The sequence below is a fragment of the Triturus cristatus genome, chromosome 10, assembly GCF_964204655.1.
Source record: "Triturus cristatus chromosome 10, aTriCri1.1, whole genome shotgun sequence".
Classification (NCBI taxonomy): domain Eukaryota; kingdom Metazoa; phylum Chordata; class Amphibia; order Caudata; family Salamandridae; genus Triturus; species Triturus cristatus.
In genome coordinates this window covers 692,254,434-692,276,891 of record NC_140593.1, presented here as the reverse complement: position 1 = coordinate 692,276,891, position 22,458 = coordinate 692,254,434, and the positions used below count along the sequence as shown (strand labels likewise).

At 42.6% G+C, this 22,458-nt stretch overlaps 1 long non-coding RNA gene across 1 annotated transcript in view; it reads left to right on the top strand.

Annotated features, from left to right (window-relative positions):
- Nucleotides 1-19,814, top strand: part of LOC146789909 (uncharacterized) — a 44,300-nt gene extending 24,486 nt beyond the window's left edge. The window contains exons 2-3 of the long non-coding RNA XR_014969875.1: nucleotides 2,711-2,798; nucleotides 19,340-19,814. This is a non-coding gene — a long non-coding RNA (uncharacterized LOC146789909). The remainder of the gene's footprint in view (nucleotides 1-2,710; nucleotides 2,799-19,339) is intronic.
- Nucleotides 19,815-22,458: the final 2,644 nt, after the last annotated feature.

Here is a 22,458-nt window from a genome sequence, read left to right as displayed (position 1 = left end):
TACAAACAAACTTTGAATATCCGTTGAGCCGCTAAGCAGAGCGAGCAGGAAAGGATGTCTCTTGGTTACATTTAGAAAACCTCCGCTCAGGAAAAATCACAAAAATAAAAATACGGAAGAAGGAAACTCGAGTTTGGAAATGTTACTTTCGTGAATGCTCTTCCTTGGTATCTTAGCAGAGCCACCGCTAACTGACCATTGTTCATTGTGGCTTTATCCTTCTCCAAGGACAATTGGAATCATTCCCAGAGCTACTGTCCTCACGGAAACTTTCTACTCAGGCAGAAGCTGTGGTCAGGTGACTTTCGACCATGTTCAGCAAGGCCTCTCGTCAAAATTCAATCACTCGAGCGCAATCTGTAAATGGCAGCCATCTTGTTTTAGGCCAAAACGGACCATCTTAATTAAAAGAAACACAAAGCAACGTTACTACATCATAATGATTAAACAGTGTTAATTCCCCCTAATACCCTTATGTGTATGCAATTATCTAGCCTTCTGCAACGCAATAAAGCATTAGCACACGTTATTTTTAAAGCACAAACTCGAAACAAATAATGCTTTTGCAATACTCATTTAATTAAATTGCGCATATTATTAAGCAACATATACGCATTCCCACGTGTAGTTTTCTCTCATTAGTAGTGTTGATTAATCTGGACATTCAACAAAACAAACTATTAATTAACGATCTCAAATTAGTAATTTTAATCATAACATATAAACAAAACTGGAGCTTAAAACTCGATAAATTTTCAACAGAAAACCCTGCTCCAGCAGGGCAGCACGGCAAGAAGGCTTGTGGCACTGCCCTACTCCAAAACATTGTAAATGAGGCCCTCAGTGTTTTGCCCAACCCTTCCCAGTCCTCTTAGAGTCCATCACCTCCCCCCAAAATTGCTTGGGTTTATAAAGGCCAGCTAAGAGGGTCAAGTGCAGCTGACTGGGTTTCGGTCATTAACACTTCTAAAATATTAAAAAGACTTGATATTTGTTAACAAGTGAGATTTCAGTAGAAACATGTGACCCTTGTCAACTTGGTTTGGCACATGATATAAATACCATGCCCTGATCCAGAAGGCCTTGATTGGTTTCATCCTTGGCATATTTCAGGTGTGTGTCCTCATTCTCCTCACCTGGCCCTTGAAGAAGATAGACAAAACAAACAGTAAGAATTGACTTGCTGACTTCATCACTAAGTTTGATGGGTTTTATTCCCTCTTCGAGGGGAGGCTGAACCCAGATAACGCGTACGGAGGCAGACTACCCCGTGTTGGAACCCCACTGTAGGATCTGATATACTGGCCGGACATATATGCCTGTATTTGAAGGAAGTGAGTGGAGTGAGAATAAGCATTCCCTCCTGCTGATAAAACCCAAATAGGGTTACCAGCCTGAAACTCTCTATGAAATTGGGATGTTCACATTCTTTTTGGTATATCTTGGGTCGATATCAGAGTCACCTACCAATAAGTGACCTGCTGACTTGAAATCAAAAGTGCTACGGTTTCTTGTCCGGACCAAGTTGTGTCCGCAGGGGAACGCGACAAAATTTGTTGGGAACTGTTTCTGATCAGGGCAGTGTCCACATCTGGAGATTTAGAAACAATTTTAATACGAGCGTGGAAGATATTTTTTCTTTCCTGAAGAAGGTGGGGGTCATAAAAATCCTCGGACCCACCGAAACGCGTCGATGCTTTGATTGTTTGATCTCATTACAGATGAGCGACAAGTGCAACACTGTATGGCTATCAAATTTTTCTAAAACATGTTCTGATCCGATAGTGTGCATTTTTACTTACTGATTTATCCTGTGTCTGATTACTGTGATGTTTTCTTGATTGGAAATTATTTTTTCCTGCTGTTTTTCTCACTCGCTGCTGTGTGTTTTTTAGCTGTTTTTTACCCAGTTTTTACTCATGATTGTTGTTTGCAATATAATGAAATGTTGATGCATGTAATTTTGCTATAAAATACTGGATTTCATGTTATTATGACCAATTGCTTGTGCATATATACCATTTTAATAAATTTTATATTGAAATACATTTTTTGATTTGATTATTAAGCTCATTTATTTTGCACCTCTGAGATTGGTTGGATGATTTTGCTATTGTTTAAGAGTGTATGTGAATATTTGAGGGTTGATTTGATCAGTTCTCCAAGGGGTTTGTTTTTTTGACTTTGAACCCAGATAACTTCAGCATCTGGGTCAGAAAATGAAAAAATGAAAAAAAGAACAGTAAGAACAGCACAAGTGCTGGCAACGCATCACCTTGCCAAGGAAAATAATAAAGAATAAGGCTAGCACACTAACACAAGCGCATTGGAAACTTAATAAATGTGGCAAACAGAGTTGCACTGAAAATTCTACACCCAACCCTCTGCAAATATTCGTTTTCAAATATCTGCTTTCATCACAATAAACCCTGAAACGTGGAATTGAAGGCAACCTCAAACCTATAGCAAATTCGCACATCCCATTCCAAGAATTTCTGAGAATTCTTATCAAGGAGTGCATTCTGTCTAAAGTAAAGAAACATTGTTAAGACAATTATAATACCTTCTCAGAGAGTAATCAGAAGATCCCATTTTCAAATGGACATGGTTTGTAACTTTGATGACTAATTGTAGAAAAAGATGATATAAGCATATGGGTGTGAATTAAGAGCCACAGGTAATATTGATTTAAATTACATTTTCTGTGTAGATTAGAACATGTGAAATCCTGCAGTCACACCCCTCCAGAAAGAAGTATGAGCACTCTGAAGGAAGTCACATCAGTACACCTGAAGAAGGTAAGAAGAAATAAGCCCCAACCACAAGTACTTTGTTATTTCTCTTTCTATACCAACCCTTCCCCTTCTAGTACATCTGTCAATCCTTGATGGCCAATTACTAGAGTGGTCCAAGAGAAGAGTGGGACGGCAATCACCACCCCTGCGGAAGTCCTTATATCCAAGTAAGTGGCTACAGTGACATAAAGCTAAGCCATTAAACAAATTCCAACTGAGTGATATATAGTCCTCATACCAAATTGAAGCTCATGATCTGGCAGGCCCTATCTGAAGAGTCCCCAGACATGGAAGACATGGCATGTGCTTTGGCTAGTATTCAGGAAGAAGTTCAGTCGCTAAGGCAAGAAAATTGACCCTTAAAGGAAGAATTTTTAAGGTATAAGCCTAGACACATTCTGTGGATGGAGGATTTCTGAGTCATACCCAAAGAAACACGGCCAATCATTCAACCAGCTAAATTCCGAGAGACTACATGTAAACCAGTAACTCATTCTGTCCGAGTGGGAGTTCAACCAGTGAATGTAACAGTTACCATTAACAACTGCGCTACCCTGGGCAGCACCAGAATGGTTTTTTTGGTGACTCCATTACATTTGACATGTCCAGGAGTTAATGCCAGCTATGATTCTTAGGCAGACCCTAAGCCTTTCCTGACAATGCTTCTAAAACATAGTTCTTAATCGCTTACTTAGGAATGAATGCTGCGACTGGTCAACTCCTTTGATTGACAATAACAACACTATGCTCTATGACCGATACTACGCTCTATTGGAAGCAATTCGCAAGTATACATTACAAGTAGCAGGTGATATTGTGTGGCCAAGATCAAATAGACCAACTCTTTCACCCCCTTAGGTTGCAACAACAAGAAAGACTACCCTATAACCCATTCAGCAGCCAACTTCCTTCACCTGTCTTGGGGCTGCTGATGTATGCATTATCATTCAGGACATTTTACAAATCCTTTGTTGGACTTTAATTATATAACCAATATCTATATAACATTGAAAGGCATTCATTTGTGATAAAACATACTGGTGAGGTTTACCATCTATAATGGTTTGTCATCAGTTTTGGGGATAAGGGCCCACAACTATGATCCCTAGTTCACAAACAAATAGAACAAACTGGGCAATAATACCATTTTAGGCAAGGCCACTCTAGCCCACACCAAAAGCGGTAGTTTGCACAAGAATGGAATCCACGATCTGGCTGCCACTATCATCCATTCCAAGTGTCTCTGCACTAGATTTTATGGGTCCTTGCACATTCTAACTCCTTTCAGAAAGTTTTAGAAAGACTTAGTCATGTTTACTTGGATTCACTATAGGTTTCCAAACCAATCTAGTTCCCCCAGAAACTGTGGAAAATCATGCTTGTCATGTTCAGAGAGGGGCAGGACATGGTTGTGCTCTGTCCCCGTTCCTTTTTAGGTCTCGCCTGACCCAGCGCATGCGCTGGTCTGGCGAGACTTATTGAGAGGGCTCCAAAAAGTGCTACCAGACCAGCCTAGAGCTACAGTGCATGTGCGCGGGCGCGCGCCGCACTTTACCGTGATTACTTTCACTTTAGCGCTTTGATGTTTGAGCGTGATCGCGATCACGATCACTTTCACTTTCGCGGCCGCAGGGCCGCTTGGCATAGCCAATAGGTTTCGCTTTTGGGACCTTATAAGTATTTATTTATGCACTTATAAGGTCCCAAAGGCGAGACCTATTGGCTATGCCAATGCTCTTTAAAGCATCCCATACTTCGAGGTAGATGAGGAATAATTCTAGGTCGTCAAGGTTACAGAGGTAGGAAAGTGATAACTTCACACCTGCGTGCGATGTGGGTGCAAGGATTCCTTCTGTGGCTGACAGCGGAGGGCAGCTGGAAGAGGAAGCATTGTTTGTGACAGTTCCATGTATTGGTTCCTGGCTCTACTAGTCTTGAGGTGTGTTAGACCCCACTTCTAACAAGGTGACACTACTGGAGTGAAAGAATGGCACACCCTGGGATCTGTACACATTTATTGAAAATTCAAATGCTGCTAATCGATCTCTTAAATCCTGCCTAATGCTAATTCGTCCCTTAATAATCAATTTAAAATAGGCCATGTATGCACTCCAGTGAACCAATGCATTCTCCCTCCTCACATGTGCAGACATTAGATAACATATATAATACCCTTGACCGAGGAGCAGCCACATGAAGCGATCTGTTCTACAGAACCCACATGAACCTACGTAAATACCTTGTAAAACATCTACCCTGCTCAAGTGTAAACATCAGTGCTTTCCAAACCCTTTTCCTGACATCCCATAACCTTCAATACTTGCACTACCCTATGTTGCTCCTCACCTGGCTCGCATCCCGTTTTCCAACATCACTTGTGAAGCCACACTCATCCAGGAGGGCATTTTTGCGCTGAATAACAGATGGGTGTTGTTAATTGATTCAACAGTACTCATTTTATCGACCTCAGAAGGCTGACAGGCTGATTAGCCCCAGCAGTCTGTGAACCTGTGGCCATGATGCTGAACACAGACCACCACAGAGGAGGCATTATTCTCCTAAGCCACCAGAACCGGTGTGTGCTCAGCTCTGTGAGCCTCTGCCTCTCTTCTCTCCAAAGCAGCATAGTCCATGCTCTGCGGTTTATCACTCCAAGACTTGCAGTTTTACTAAAGCGTGGCGAGCTGGCTCAAGTTCCTCGAAATCTTACTTCTGAACAACCTGCTACTTAGTTTGACTGACACACAGGCACCGTGCTCACTGGCGCTCCTTTCAACTGTCTTATGCCCATCAGATTACCCCCTTCTCCACCTGATGTGTCCCTGCAAACTAGTTATTCGTCTTAGCTTCTTTTTATTTCCTTGCCTTCATTTATCTCACAAACTCACCTTTCAGGACACTAACACACAAGCATACTTTTCTTTTGTAACTAGCGTTGCACCCTAGTGTGAGGAGTCTCCCTATTGAAATCCACCCACACTCCACAGTTAAGTTCTTCCCCTTATGCAGTTGTATGAGGGAGGCTGTCGTGTCCACAGTGACCGAGCCGTGTTTGCTGTAGCAAACACCAAAGCCACAGAGATAACTTGGGCTTACATGCACTTGCCTGTTTTGGGGGTCAGTGTGTTGTACATTAACATTACTTTTAACAATATTAATTCATGCCGTCTTGGATGGATGCGACTCAAAAAGCTTACTTGGAAAATATTTCATCCTCGGGCTGTCCTCATGCAGAAACAGATCACAAGGCTGCCACTCATTATAAGGGGGAACTGAGGCCCTCCACTTCTCATAAATGTGTGTCTCAGTTTTCTCTTTTAGCTAACTTCTCCATTCTATAATAAGTTAGCAGTATGCAAGTATCTATCCCAACCCCAGATACAACATAGTGCAAGTTCAGTATAAACAAGCATTGGCATAGCCAATAGGTCTCGCCTTTGGGACCTTATAAGTATTTAATTCTGCAACACAATATCCTTGGTGCAACATCAACTGTTGCATGGCAAAACACTTATAATGTCCCAAAAGCGAGACCTATTGGCTATGCCAATGCTTGTTGCATTTGCAGTTGCATCCCTTCCTTGTAAATTGAGATGAGGTTGTAGCTCACTGGGAGTCCGAGTAAATGTATATCCTCATGCCATTTCATTATACACTGATGCCATTCTATTTTACATGCATCCAACATCATTCTTCCCATCCTAATCCAAACTATGGGTGATGCATACAGGAGTTGAATCCACCAAATGATCCTTCCCCAAAACCGATATTTGGAAGAACATATCACAAGCAATCCCAATCTAAAGAGGTGAAAGCTTTCTCCATATTAGTGCAGGCTGAGACTGCTTAACTTCACCCACTCAAAACACTGCAAATAACATGAAACATCTGTCACATATTAGGGTCTGGGCTTCTGCCAGGAACAAACCCACTCTTACCCAAATGTTCCATGTGCAGTTGAATTAGCAATAACCTGTTGGCCTCAGCCTCAAGGAGTATCTTACAGTGCAGATTCAATAAAGATACGGCAAGGTACAAGCCCACCACACAGGGATCCAGATTTTGCTTCTATAACTCAGTTACAATGACATCCTTAGTAGTCAGTAAGTCGACATGTGTCAGCCCCTGACTTGCCCTGCTCTGAGGTCCTGTCGCCTTTCATCAGGAGCAAGAATTAATTTTCTGTATGAAACATTCAATTAGATATATGAATATTCAGACAATTTAGAAAAGGACTGCCTACTATTTGAAACAATGCTCATGCAACTGAGCTAGAGGTCCGGCTGCTTGACGATCATCTATCCTTTCGGGGTGATTCCCTGGCATTGATATAGAGTTAGGTATTAGGTTTGATATCTCAAGATCCACACATGACAGGCAATGAAAGCCTAGGAAGCACCTGGAAGAGCTCTAAAAACAATGCTACAGAGATCAATTCAAATTCACGGCAATGCTCAGAATACTATAGGAAAACAAAATGTATAATTTGAGTGAATCTGAAGATAAGGATGAATTAATTAAATACATAAAGTTGAAATTGATAAAGATTGAGAGAAAGACATAAAATGAAATATGTATGGAGTCGAGTCCCCTACGTCTCTTCTGAGAGCTTGAAGAAGCAGAAGATCATGCCTACAGAAAGCCACGGGAGGGTTTCCAAGAGTATTTGTTGTAGGTAAGGGCAATGGATGAAAGCAGGTGGAGGGGAAAAAAGATAAAAGAGTCCCCCGTTGACACAGAATGGAGTTGGGATGGTAGTATTACAGGGTACGATCTTGAAAAATTAAACAACTTTGGGATAGACACTAAGGGCAGTAGGGTTAATAAAATTGTTAAGGACATCACAGAACTTAAGGTTATGACTTTGAATGAAATTTGGCTAAAAAAGAAAAATAAGAATGGTAATGAAATACTTATCAGAAAGTAAGGCATAAATAATGATTCTGCACTGACTCATTTCCTTAAATGCTAATGTTCTAAATTGTTTGGGAGTTATAAGTAGATTCAACAGATTGTAAGCACATACATTCTATGTTGCAGTAAGGGAGTTGTGATAACAATAAGAGAAAAGGAAAATATAGAGGCACAGAAACATGAAACATGTGAGAAGGTGGGTGATTGCTTAAATAAAGATACATCATAACATGTAAATGAGTCAGATGATTCAAGAAGATTAAGCTCCACCCTAATTGAATATGCTTCCCCAGTCATAATAGGAGAAGATTTCAGTGCCGTTCTAGATAGCGAAATGGATAGGACTTCACTAAGGGCAAATGTTAATCCCGTCAAGACATATAAATATCTCAGGTTCCTAACGAGAGACTTGGGACTGTGTGTATTGTATGGGGAGTAAAGGCTGGTTCCAAATTAGAATCCACGTTTTATAGTAACAAATACAGACATTACTCACAAGTTAATTATTTCTTAGTTGAGACCAGGGATTTAGGGGAGGTATTTAAAATTAGTCACAAGCAAATACATATTTCAGATCACTCCCCGGTGTGCTTAAAAATAAATATCCCTAAAATAAAATGCATCTCCGGGTAGACATTGTATAAAAAGATTTAATTGAATGAGGGACTGATACAACAAAGGGACACAAATGAGTTTTTTTTATTACATTTTCTTTGTTCTCATATCACTCCACACAAGTGTAACCAACAGTTAGAGGTCAAAAAGCATCCCACTTTTGTGCGCAGGAGCTCTGTTTCTTACTGTGGTATCTCCTTGGATGTTACGGTTTCACATCAACCATTCCTGAGGGTGGGATCAACTGAAATCATAGGGCCATAGTGTTGATTATTTGTGTAAAAAGATGAGTCTCTAGCAGGGCCCACAGTCTGTCAGAGCCCCCAACTCGCTCTGGTATCTCTATAACATAAAAATGCTTTACAGCTCTTACCCAGTCTGTCATTATCAGGGAGTACCCTGGTAACCACCTTCTGCAGATCTCCTTCCTTGCTAGCAAAACGATCAGAAAAAACAACTTGCTGCAGCTCCCATCTAGCTAGCTATCTTGCTGATGCCAAACAAACACCAAACTTGAGCTTACCTCAGTGTTAGTAATAACAACAGATGCCAGAACCTTATCCACACCTTGCCAGAAAGGGCCCAAAGCCAGACTTTCTAGGAACATGTGTATATCTTCTGCTTCTTTCTGTCCACACTTCTTACAGATGCACACCTCATTCCAAGCCACCTTGGCCATTCTGATGGAGGTTCAGTAGTACCTGTGGATGGTAAAAGAAATATTTCTCCTAAGTGCAGCTGATTTCACTGTGCTATATAGTAATGTTAATGATACTTACCACAGCTCCCATATCTCCACGTCCAGCATGTCTCTTGCCCAGGTTGAATAAGGGGACTTGAGCTTACTTGTCAGCAGCAGAGACTAAATACCAGTACCAGGTTGAAACTCTCCTTTTTCTCGGTAAAGTATCTTGGAAGTTAAATTACATCTTACATACTCAAAACTTGGGAGCCTCTTGAGTATTTAACCAGAATGTTATTTGTAGGTACTTAAAGACTGTAACTGAGCCCCCTGTCCACTCTGATTATTGTTCCCATGAGAGTGGTTTACCTTCATGCCACAAGTCCCCCTCATTTTGCCATCCATTCTTTCATATTTCAATAACATAGTCCAACATTAAAAAACTCTGGGGTCCGAGGGAAATTCTGAGTGAGATCTAATGCGCTAAGATAAGGGATGCCAAGAATATTTGTAACTTCAAACCACAACCATGTGGCAGTCTGTAAAACCTTCACCTTCACTTTTTTTTAAAAATGTTGGCGCTCCAAATTTATACATAAATCCAAACTCTGAGATGTTCTTTGTCAAACATATTCCACCAGTCCCACAGGGGCCTACTGCCCCGATTAGCCCTCTACCATTCTTCAGTTGGAAAGTCCAGTAATAAAATTGTCTATCCGGTAGGCCAAGTCACCCCTTAATTAGTTTCCTCCTCAGTTTTTACCAGGATACGCTTACCCCCTAGACACCAAAATAAAACTACTTATTTAATCCTGAATTGTCTTGATATTCTTTTTATCAAAAGATGGGAATGGCGAAATAGGAATATCAACTTTGGTAGTATCATTATCTTGACCATATTAACCTGGCCACATATCATCAGCAAGAAATTCTTCCACTTGCTAGCTGAATTCCTTTCACTGCCTTGCCTAGATTTATTTCTGTTACTTTCCTCAAATCCTTGACCACCGATATTCAAAGATACCTAATGACATCTTTCTCTCCATCCCCTTTTCAGGTGCAATTTCAGGATTCCATCTTGTCTGAGTTGACTTGGTAAAAATTGACTAAAAGTTTTTTATTTCTAGCTCAAAATACCCAAAGATTGTTTTAAATTAGTGGTGTAATGACTAGCTTATTTAATCACAGAGCAGGTCCCGCAGCGCGGGAGACCGCTCTGCAACGTGAAGCCACAGCCTGATTTTATCGGACCCTGAGCCCGGACTTGCACTCTCGCACTTTAGCCTCGGCCCCTGGAGGTGGGCTATTTTATCACAGAGCAGTGCGCGCAGTGCGGGAGACCGCTCTGCACCGTGAAGCCACAGCCTGTTTTTATCGGACCCTGAGCCCGGACTAGCACTCTCGCATTTTAGCCTCGGCCCCGGGAAGTGGGCTATTTATTCACAAAGCATGTCCTGCAGCACTGGACGTGCGCGGAGGTGTGCCCAGGCTTGGCCGGGCCAAGACCAGGCCAAGACGGGCCCATCTTACCCCATCATAGACCGGAAGAGGCTGGGCTGGGCCACGGCTCTTTGACTTTCTCCAGGAGGTATTGTGATCCAGTGTTATGTTCTGTGCCATATGAGTGAAAGAACCATGTTAATGACTTTAAATCTTTGTCAACTATTTTAAAGAACATTATGACCTATAAGAATTTTTGCTGCTTTGCTAAGTATTGTTAAGGATCCAGAATTTTAGACAAAGTATCCAAGGGGTATATTAGTTTTGGCTGTTTGAGTATAAATTGTGACAAAATGGGCAAGAGAAAATCACCCAGTGCCCAGAACAAAAAGGGGGAGGGCCTCCGTTTGATTTTATTAAACTATTTAACGGAAGCTATGGGTGCTATCGAACAGCAAATGATATCAGTGGAAGCCAGAAACCCAGAACCCAGAAAAAACATGTTTGGGAGGGGGTTCCCCATCAGATGAGGCCAAACAAGGGACACCTGCCCTGCTTACAGAGGCACCTAGGAGCGTGATAAGTTCAAACGGTTGTATTTTGCACATATCGGACCATATTTCAGTATGCGACCAGGAATGTGACACTCAACCACATACTAATCGCTCAAGAAATCCCGATACCCCCCCTAGTATTGTAGGGGTACCTGTGTTAAAGGCTAGGGTGATCCCCCTCAAGAATAAGTCCTTGTCAACACACAAGTTAGGAAACAGGAAAAATCTATATCCAGCTCTAATTCGCGTAAAAACTAAAATGGATGAACTGGATACCTGTCTTAGAGAAACTTTAAATGGCCTAACTATAGGGGTGGGCGGAATTTGTGTAATCGCGTTACGCAAATCTACGCGAAACGGTAAAAAATCTCCGCGAACACGCAGAAATTCCGCGAACACGCGGAGTTGCTTCTTCGCGATGCTTTTATCCTGTTCACAATCGCTGTGTGCGTGCTCAGGGAGAAATATCTCACGAACACGCATTTTGAGAACGCGAACAAGCAAAAAATGTTGCGAAGTTGCAGAAAGCAGATTTTTGGGCAATTTCGCGTTCTCCGCGGAACGCGAAATTACCCAAATTTCGCAAATTCCGGGAGCGGAACAAAATTTACCGCCCAGGCCTACCTAACTAGCAGATTAGGAGTAAACGGAAGAGACGATATCCAAATGCTTGGATAAATGCCAGCCAAACATGTCAGAATCGGTTAATAACCATACCAGTGGTCCGGACCATTTAGATGGCAGTACGCAGCTAAACATTCAAACTACAAACTCCTCTCCTGTCAATCAAGTGAAATCGATGGGGGTTTAAAGATCGACAAACCCTTACTACTAAGCCAGCGACTCGTTATCCGGCAATTTCTCTAGTCCCGGCCGGGTCTATGCATACTTCAGGTGCTAACAGTATTAATATATCCAGACCCCCAAGTAACCATGAGTTAGAACCTTCAACAACATATTTGGATTTACCTCCAGCCGTAACTACATATACGGTTGTACTAGTAAATGTTTCAAGATTACGCTGTGGGGTGGTTGAGTCTTGGGCTATTTTAAGAAACAAGTCCCTATTTTGGTTGGATGCCACGATGGGCCTAACCGAGAGGCATTTCGCAGAGTTCAAAATGGCTAGAAGAGTGAATTGGATAGGGAGAGGGAGTAAGAACTTGTTCTTAGATTGTGTGGTTTTAACTTTTAAAACCCCGCAATTCGTACATATGATTTTGAGTAGGGCTGGAAATCACACTTACTCAGTGCAAAGTATTAATTTAGCTCCTTTAGTATATTTGTGATCAATGATCAACCTACCCCCAATAATAACACTAATATAAGCAAGGATCCCCAAGCAGTGATTTGTAGCCCCTGGTTCAGTGTCCCAACCTATAACCGTTTTGACATACTGCCTAACCCTGAAGAAGTTGGCACACTATGTTCAGCAGATACTAGCTCGACTGAGTTTAGCTCTAGGCCATGGATTTCCTTATTTGATGGACGCCTGGAAACTCAGCCTAGTGAAACAGAAAAATGTATTTTAAGTAGTGACCCATTTTCCCCAGAAATATCAACAACTAAGACTCTTGGGGCTCAGGATCGTTATTCCACGTTAGAAGCGACTAAAGTAGTTAATAATAACCCCATATGTCTTAATACACAAATCGCCCCCACATTATCCCCGACCCAACATGTTGACTTTATGGAACTAAATGTAGATAAAGTTAACGCTACATGTCCTAACATTCTTATTGCCCCTACACCATCATCCACCTCACAATCTGATCTCATTGCATCTAATAATGGTGAAAAGATGGAGGTAAATGAGGGAAACAAGAGGAAAGATAAGTGTCAGTTTATGTTTTGGAATGTAGGTGGTCTAAAAACCAAGGTGACCAATCAGGAATGGACTGAGTTTGTGAGGAAATTTGATATAGTCAGTCATCAGGAAACCTAGGTGGAGGACCCCATTTACATTAATGGCTATAAAATCTTTCACACACCAGCTGTCACATTGTCCCTAGGAAGAGCAAAGGGGGGCCTTTGTACATATATTTCAAACTTCTTGAACACTGGGAAAATGGTACTAGATGCTGCTGATCGGTACTATCAAATTATTAGCCTTCATGTTGATAAATCGTTTTGTGTGGTTTTAGTAAACCTCTATAATAACGTTCCACATGAGTCGATGGAGGGGATATTGAGGTCTATAAGCTGTTATTTACAGAATTTGCGGGCCTCCATAACCAAAGATTTACTTATTATTTGGGGGGTATTTTAATTCTGCTTTATGTCCACATGCGGAAAAAGGGGTCTGTGCTATTTCATATGATAAAGATACTAGTATTCCTCACTTTCCACATACAATGCATGGCGATCTTTTAAACGATATTATGTTTCTCTCTGATTTAGGTTTTGCTAACAATTTATGCTCCCTCGTCGGTTTCCTGTTGCACTACTTTTAATGGCCGTGGTACATTTTCTACTATAGATTTTATATTTACTTCGAGTAGACATTCTTCACGGGTTAAGGATTTTTTCACCCACGAGATCTCCTTCAGTGATCATTTTCCTTTAAGTGTGGGTGTTTTGGTGCATAATCATGAAGTGATTACAAGAGACAACTCTACCCACTCTGTTGGCAACATCACTCTGTCTAGGCAAAATGGGTACGTGCTTCGCTGGGATAAATTGAACATTGATGAGTTCACGAGAAATGTCATGTCAAACTGTAATATTTTTTTATCCTGCTTGGACGAAATGACCCCGCATAAGGATATTATTGAACGTTTCTCCGTTATATCTGATTACATCAGGAAAGCACTTTTCGTGAAAACTAATAAAAAAGCCACCCAAAAACAAGGGTGGTGTGATTCCAAATGTACGAAGGCCTATTCTAACCTTAAACATACCTTACATAAGGCAGTGACAAATCAGGACGATATTAGAGAGGCAAGAAAGGAGTACAAGCAGCCATTAAAATAAAGGAGAACCACTTTAAAAGAAGAAGCTTGGTGTGCCTTACAAGAAGCCTCTGTAATCAGAGACTCTTCTGCCTTTTGGAAGGCAGTTAATGCGCCCTTTCTGGTTCATAGAGATAAGGCAACAATAGATATTGCTATTAGCGTGGCAGAGTGGTTTGACCACTATTCAATGTTGTATAATAAACCACTGCCCGAGGCCCAAGGAGATCCGCTCATAGTCAATGAGGCTGATCAAATGTTAATAAATCTACAAAAATATTTACATTTTGACCTCAGCGAGGTTAGTTTGGCCATAATCACAAGTATGGGTGGTAAGGCTCCAGGGCCAGATGGTATCCCCGTGGACCTTTTTAAATCTAATGTGGCACTATGGGGCCCACTTTTAACACAAATAATTAATGCATGCAGTTCGAGCGGATTCTTACCAACTTGGTTCGAATCAATACTGGTTCCCATTTTTACAAAAGGGGACAGGGAAAATCCAGCATGTTCTAGGCCAATTTGGCTGCTGGATTACATAGTTAAAGTCATAGGGCGAGTTTTGTTAAATAGACGAGTTTTGATAAATAGACTGCTGGATCAGGCGAAGGATCAGTCGATCATAAGCAATTTACATTATAGCTTTCGTAAGGATCTGGGCATAGTAGAACAGGGCCTTTATCTAACTATCTTGCTAGTACTATACTAATGCAAAAAGGGGAAGGTTATTCCTGGCATTTGTTGATTTAACGGCGGCGTTCGATTGCGTTATCCATGATAAGCTGTGGAAGATTTTAGAGGGGATGGGGGTGGATGTTTTATTAATTTCCTTCCTGAGGCAGCTCTATTCAGGGGCAAAGGCGAGGGTCCGTTATGGGGTTGGGGGGGAGTGACACAAGGCTGTGTCCTTGCACCTTTTCTTTTTATATTGTACACAAATAATTTAGGGAACACATTGGTCCAAGAATGCAAGGACCTACCATTAGTAGGTAAACGTCCTATTTCCACCCTTCTGTACGTGAATGATGCAGTTCTTATGGCCCGCACGCTGCTGGGACTTCAAAGGGTAGTCACCAGTTTTCCTAATTTTATGTCTAATTTGTGTCTTACCATTAATTCTTCTAAGACGTTTGTAATGAACTGTGAGGCAGGCTGTAATAAGACTAGAGCTTTTTTTATTGATGCGAACCGGATTGCATGTACAAAAACTTTTTCTTATCTAGGGATTTTATTCAATCGTACAGGGACCTGGACTCAGGCAGTCAAGGCCAGGAGGTTGTTGTTTATCAACGCATTAACTGCCTTATCAAATTTTAGCAGAAAATTGGGTAGACAGCCTCCGGTTGAATTGCTCCATATATATAACGCAAAATATGTAGCAATTGCCTCCTATGGTGCGGGTATTTGGGGTTATGCCAACGTGAACTCCCTACAGACTGCCGAAAACATGTTTTTTAGGTTACTGTTGGCAGTTCCAGACAGCACCTCTACTTATATATGCAACACAGAACTGGGCATGCCATATTTAGAGGACACGATAAAAATCCAGCCAGTCCTGTTGAGGCACAGGATCTGGACCTCTGACAATCGCAATATATTGAATGATAGCCTAGGGCTAGATGGGGCTAAGCATTGATCTAACCTAGGCCATCAAGAATATTACAATGACCCCAATACCATGTGTAACGTACCCAGGAAAGATCTTAAAGATAGTTGCCTGCATTTATTGGGTGAAACTAGAACTACAACCGAATAGACAAAAACAACGATTCAAACCCATCATCTCACCTTGACGACTTTAACAATACAGCCATATATATAAGGATGATTACAGGCGACTATGATAGATTTTTGTTAATGCGTTTTAGATTGGGTATTTTACATAGATCTATAAGTTTCCCCGAATTAAACAACTGGACGAGAGTGTTAAGCACATGTCCGTGTGACGACGTATCTGGACAGTTGACCCTGCATGTATTATTTTTTTGTAAATTTTACTCTGCCCCGAGAAGGAGGTGGATCATTCCAGTATTAAGGTAATTTGGCTTGAGACAATGTCACCCAGCACTCCAGGCCCTACAATTTTTAGAAAAAGAATGTGTCAACGCTTCTGTGATTGCTTTTTAATTTTTTTTATTTAAATGTAGAAAATCTAGAATGATGTGATTTCATTAATAGTATGAATATGTGCTCGGTCATATCTCTTTTTGTAATTATGTTACGATTGCACTCTAATCCTTTTTGTTTATGCAATATTAACCCTTTCGCTGCGTGCATTGGCCAACGGCCGTCGCGAGCACTACCTCTGTAGTGCTGCGCACGTCTGTTGGCTGACGCGGCCTCACCCACGCACGGAAACACCCGCACCGTAGCGGGTTTTCCGCCACGGTTAACGGGTTAATCATGCAGAAAGTTTTATGTGCTTTTATGGTTATCTAAAATAAGTAACCGAATAAAGTGGAATTGAATTGAATTGACTAGCTTGTCTGTGTAAAGTCTCAACGTTTTCTCAAAACCTTTATAATGAAAGGAACTATACCTTCGTTTAACCTTTTACTCTGGGTGAAAGGCTCAATATATAGGTTAAAAGGAAGGGGAGAGTGTACAGCTTTGTAAGTACCCCTCCAAATAACAACTTGATCTGTTACCATGCCATTTAGCAGTTTCCTAGCTGCTTGTGTACCATAGATTAGCTGGATCATATTGCAGGAAGTTTATCCTAGCCCCAATTGGGTTAATACTTATCTCAAATATGCCCAGTTAACCTGATGAAATGCCTTAGCTGCATCTATTAGCACAAATGCTATGGCGACAAAATAAGTAGAGGCTAAGTCAATAGAGCCTACTAAAGAGAGTTTCAGTTTGTATAGGTTCCTGCAATGAATAAAACCTTTCTGGTCATGGAGAATGATTGTTTTTATATTCTGAGCTAACCTCTTTGCTAAAATTGCAGTGAATATCTTGTAGCCTCAGTTTAGCAGTGAAATTGGATGGTAGGATTCACACCTGCAGGGAGACACACCTGCAAGGAGACTTATCTGGTTTCAAGGTCAATTAAATAACTGCCTCCTGCTGAGAGACCGGCATCTCTGGATATACCTCTAATAGCCTGTTGAATAGTATCTTCAACACCAAAACCAAATATTCAGCTAACTACACATACACCTCTGTCGGGATGCCATTGTGCCAGGAGTTTCCCCCCTCTTATCTTTTTTTATGTGTGATATAGCTTAGATTCACTAATTTTTTTCCCAATTTCTCTTGTTGTTCTTGAGTCAGCTTTGGTAGCCTTTTCAGCTCGAGCCATGCCCTCTGCTATGGAAAATTTGGCTTGCTGTGCTCTCTGTAAAGTTTACTGTAAAAAATAAAAAAGGGCTTTCCCCATTCTCTGATTGGAGTTCAATGGTGCCAACATTCTGCTATCTTTGATCTTCTTTATATGGTTCTTATTTCAATCTGCCCTAGCTTTCAAGCAAACATCTGTTCACACTTCTCCCCATATGCATAATGGGACAGCTTACTAGCTTCCCACTTATTTCCCATCATGGTTTCTAGATGTCCTTTTAGCTTGTTTTGAGAATCCTGGAAATCTCGTGAGCACATCACCCTTGCAGATTCATCTAAATTTACACTGGCTAATTCATGTTGGATATCCATAATATCCTTTTCCATTTTATGGAGTTCCTCCCTCCTCTTTTCATTGAGATAAGATGCCAGATTTGCCACTTTCCCTCTGAGGATGGTTTTGAAGGCATCCAAGATTATATGTAATTCTTCTGAACCCTGATTGAAGTAAAAAAAAGTAGTGGTACTATTCCTCAGTCCTAAAACAGCCCCCTCTTCGAGTAGTATTCTCCTAATGAGGGTCTATCGCAGCTTCCCACTTTAGTCAATATCCATCTCCAAAGACAACTGAAGCACGATCAGATATGTGAATATGGAGTAACCCTGGGCGCAGAACTCCATAGAGTGAAAAACAAACTCCTCTGCGCTACGCAGAGCTCCGCAAGTGGCAGAGTGAGTTAGAAAAAAGCCTTTTTCCTGTAATTTTCAGCGCCAGGTTTTTATCTGTGCTGTGAAATTATAGCAAAGGGCACCATGCACAAGCAAGTGGGCGCTGCTTCCTTTCCGCCGCTTGACTAGATTTTCTACACGAGCAGCAGCTTTCCCAACGTGAACAGATAGTTTCCCAACGCGAGTGGTTGTAAGAATACGCGGCCACTTGCATTGAGAAATCTGAAAACCCATGAAGAGAAATCACACCGGGGAGTGGATTTTCCTCACTTGCCAAGTTGACGTTGATGAGCGTGAGTGAGGAAAAAATCTCTGTGAGCTCAGCGTAACGTGGACTGTGGAAAACTCCCCTGGCAGAGCGGTGTTCACTGCCTAAGCTTAATATGGAGGCACTATACACGTGTCACATTTTGATCCTCTTTCTTATCCATTAGAAATTAATCAATACATGAAAATAGACCATGTTTTTTTACAGTGATAGGTATATACTCTCCCCTTCCCAGCGTGAACCTCCAAATGTCAATAAGCCCATGCTCTTCTCTCAAGAAGGATAGGTATGAAAGGGATTAGGTAGATGCACATGGTTATATTTTGTAGATCTATCTAAGGTATTATCAAAAGCAATGTTGAAATCTCAACCTACTTATAACTGTCTCTTTAAAGTCAGGAAGGTTAGAAAGGAACTCCCTCAAAGGACCAGGAATGTTGATATTTAGGTGAGAAATCAACACATAGAGCATGTCTTTGGACCCTACTCTTCACTTCACTATTGTCCTCGTCCACCTACTTCTACCCTTCATGCCAAGACTTCCACTCCAGAGTTTGTCCTGACTAGTAGTGCCACTCCCCTCATGCACCTCATTTGCACAATGCACATAACTTGGTCCAGCCACCTTCCTATGTCAAAAAGGGTCAAATAGTAGGATATTTAAAGATGGGATTCCTGAATTATCATTATCTTCATCTTCTGATCCCTTCAATACTGAGTCAATAAGACTTGCTTTCTTTTCATCTTCACACCATTTACATTGCAAGTTAAGAATGACAGTGGTTGACCACCATCCTATACAATCTACTCATCTAAGACACCCAAACCTAATCCCTAACTCCCCCCCCAACAGAATCTCCTTAATGCCTCCAGTGTTGTGTTTTTATTTATTGACAACCTATTTGTTCCTTTGTTTTTCTTTTGCTCCCCTCCCCGGGCTTACCCCCACAGGGAACCCTCCCCTCCATCTTGTATGACGTTTTTCTCTGGTCGTATTTGAGGTAGCATGCATAGAGAACTGAGCCTTCCAGGCTTTTTATTTAGAAATGGTCTCCATAAATCTCCAAGACCCATGCTCACTTATGTTTTTTCTTCTTGATTTGCAGGATGAATTGATCCACTTCTTCAGGCTCCCTAAAGCTGTGAATCTGATTTTCATACATGACTTTAAGCAGCAAAGTAAATTTAATCTAGGCTGTAACTCCAAAGTCTCTCCACTCATTGATGCGTTTCCCCATCTCCCACTGTCTATCAGCGGTTGGCCCTAGAAATATCTGAGCGGGCCTGAAGGGTGACACCATTAGCCTGAAGAGATCCTGGCTTAAGTCCAGCCCTAAAATCTGCTCCTTCACAATGTGCATCAAGAAATTCACTAGGATCTTCCTGGGTTTCTTGTGACCAGATACCAATCTGAAAGTGTCTCTATGCACCCTCTGGATTTCCTGGAGCAGGTCTATCTGGGAGGCACCTGGTAAGGCCACCTTCTTCACCTAGTTTAATACAAGTAGTTTAAGGTCTGCGCCCTCTGCTTTCTCAGGTACATTTAAGAAGCTCAAGTTATACCTTTTGGCATGTACTCCAACCTCTCCATTCTGTCGAGGGACTTTGTGCTTCTTTGCCTTAGGTGCACAATTTCCACTGCATTGGAATCTTCTGTAGCACTCAGCTTTTCAACAGCTATTTCCAGGACCTCAGTGTGGGCTGCTAACAAATCCAATTTCTTCTCAAAACTCACACAAGTACTCCGGATCTACATTGAATTGGATTTTAAGACCTCAAAACCTTACCTTATCTTCTGTTGATAAATTCTGTGACATATTAAATATGTTGTACTTACCCATTTTTTTTCAACAGAATTGTATTGTTTTCCAACAAATAAATATACAGCCCTGTGGGCACCATGATAAAGTGACAAAAAAGTCAAGATGTAGAACAATCTTTCACAATAAAAGCTCTAGCGACCTCCCAGGTGGGACTGTTCACAAAAGTGCTCTACCAAATATCACGAAGGTGCAATACTAAGTCTCCTTCATTCTCCCACGTAGAGCCCAAGTGCTGGGCCTATCCCTCTCCACACATGGTCCAGGCCAGCACTGTGCTGCAATATAAAGAACACCCCAACCCCACCCCCCACCCCTATTCCCTAACCATCCCAATAATTTCCACCACCCCAATCACCTATCCAAGCATGCCGCTGGTCACTAATATGGTCATAGTGGTAATCAGAATCCCTGTACCACCTATCTGAACTCCTACGTCACAGGCCCCAACCTGTATCAAATCAGAAACACCAGGGGGAAGCCCCCACCAGGCTCCCGCCAGCTGCAGCTTGCCCTATGTTCCCACAGAAGGGGATACCGCTCCGGAGGCCCCCACTCCCTCCACCTCATCAAGTGCACTTTCGTCGTCCCCAGTCGGATGTTTGGCCAATTCCAGAAGAGCCACCCATGCCCGAGCCATTTCCAACGACTTTTTGTTCCCGCTACGACGGGCCATACCTAATCTATAATTCCCTTCACTTTCTGCCCATTTCAGCAGCTCCCTATGCCAGCGCGCTAGAGCTGGACGTTGCCTCGCATTCCAGTGAGAAGTGAGTTCCCTCTTGGCCAGGACTAGCCCCATATCAATTAACTTGCTGGTAATCTTAGTCTTGGAAGTGTGTGGGAATCAGTGCAACAAGCATCATGGCCACCTCCCTCTCCGTCACATTGGTCAAAACAGTCATCACCTCCCGCCAGCAGTTTCCCAACAGTGGACACGCCCAAAACATGTGGAAAAAGCTCGCCCCTTCCTGAGTGCAACAAGGACAAGTAGCAGACACCTCAAAATATTCACTAATCTTGTGGGGCGTAAGGTAGGCCCTATGTAGGACATAGAATTGGATGAGCTGAAAGCATGCATTACGAGAGCTTTTCCATGCTCTTTCAACAATTGCCTCTCAGGATTTTCCGCAATGGGCTCTCCCAAATCCGCCTCCCACTTGATCCTCAATGCCGTCAAGGGGGGACACATATCCCTAGTGATCCGCCTATAGAGGCAAGTTACCGCTTTGAAAGTTCCCGCCACCATCACTATATACTGACAGGCAAGTGAAGTAGCAGGCTCCGCCAAACCCTGTCGCCAAAGCCTTCTAATAGCTGCCGGCAGGGCCGCATGTAAGAGAAAGTCCCCCCTTGGGAGGTCATGCCGTTCCCTGAGATCATTAATAGGGAGGTGGTTACCATCTTCGTATAGATCACCCACTGCGGTTACTGCCACCCCCCAGGCCAACAATTGGCTCCAATCACCCCAGTGAGGCAACACCTCGCACACTCTCAGTGGGATCTCAGGCACGTAAGGTATCTCAACATGTGTTCTTCTAGCCAGACGCGCCCAGCAGCGCCGCATCACGCGTAAGGCCGGCGGCAACAAGACATCCCGCAGCGGCACTCGCAACAGTACCCCGGACAAGTGGCGCCAGCTCGGCTTCGACTCCCCCATATCCTCAGATCTTCTAATATGGCCCGCCACCCATTTCGTAAACCATTGGAACTGTGCGGCATGATACTAAGCCTCTAGGTCCGGCAACGCAAATCCTCTCTCTGCCCTGGGCCTCTGCAGAGTAGTCAGGGTGACTCTCCGTCTCCCAGTCCCCCACAGAAAACCTGTGATCAAAGTACTAAGCTGGGCAAAGAACTTACCCGGGATCCAGAGGGGGAGTGTCCCAAAATAGTAGAGATATCTGGGTAGTATGACCATCTTAACCAAGGTAACCCTACCTGCAACTGATAGCGGAAGAGTCCCCAAAAAATCAAAACAGGCCCTCACCCTGCGCACCGCTCGCCCCAGATTGCCCACCAACAGGTCAACCGGAGCATGGTAGATCCTAGTGCCCAAATATGGGAGACACCTACATTCCCATGGGACGTCCTCTGCCCTCTGATGGACTATCCTGTCCGGTCTAGCGGGAAATAAGCACGACTTATCCCAATTTACCCTGAGACCTGCCACCCTCCCCAAGGTCTCCAACAAACCCCTCGCTCCACGTAGAGCACCCTCAGCATCCGGCAGAAACATGAGAAGATCATGCGCATATAATGCTATATGTTGCATTTGACCCCCTACCAAGAATCCAGAGTAATACTGGCCTGTCCGGGCTTGCGCTGCCAAAGGCTCCATCGCCAGAGCAAACAATAAAGGGGACAACGGGCAGCCTAGTCTTGTCCCCATAGCTACCGTGCAGGCC